This window comes from Colobus angolensis, unplaced genomic scaffold (assembly GCF_000951035.1).
Source record: "Colobus angolensis palliatus isolate OR3802 unplaced genomic scaffold, Cang.pa_1.0 Scaffold267, whole genome shotgun sequence".
Classification (NCBI taxonomy): Eukaryota; Metazoa; Chordata; class Mammalia; order Primates; family Cercopithecidae; genus Colobus; species Colobus angolensis.
The window spans coordinates 1,215,602-1,215,894 of record NW_012115899.1 but is presented as its reverse complement, the minus strand read 5'-3'; the positions used below and the strand labels follow the sequence as shown (position 1 = coordinate 1,215,894).

Here is a 293-nt window from a genome sequence, read left to right as displayed (position 1 = left end):
GGTGGAGGGAGGCAATCAATAAACAGCAAAACCAAAGCTCTTGTTTGCAATGGTGGGTATACGGTGTAAAGTATGGCACCATGATCCTCTGTGATCCTGAATTGAACTCAGGAAGCAGAGAAAAGCCTAAATGAAGACTCAGGTACACAGGCTATAGATAAAGCATAAAACAGGAGGCAAAAGATAGAAAAAAAAAACCACATCAGTTCTCACAGTTCTAGTTACCTGTCTGTATTCATTACATACAAGTAAAAGCTAAAATAATTTACCTCCAATTCTGAATCACAAGGTAG

At 38.6% G+C, this 293-nt stretch overlaps 1 protein-coding gene across 1 annotated transcript in view; it reads right to left on the bottom strand.

Annotated features, from left to right (window-relative positions):
• The window catches only part of LOC105515657 (olfactory receptor 3A1), a 56,783-nt gene that overhangs the window by 1,775 nt on the left and 54,715 nt on the right, over positions 1-293 (bottom strand). The window lies entirely within an intron of this gene.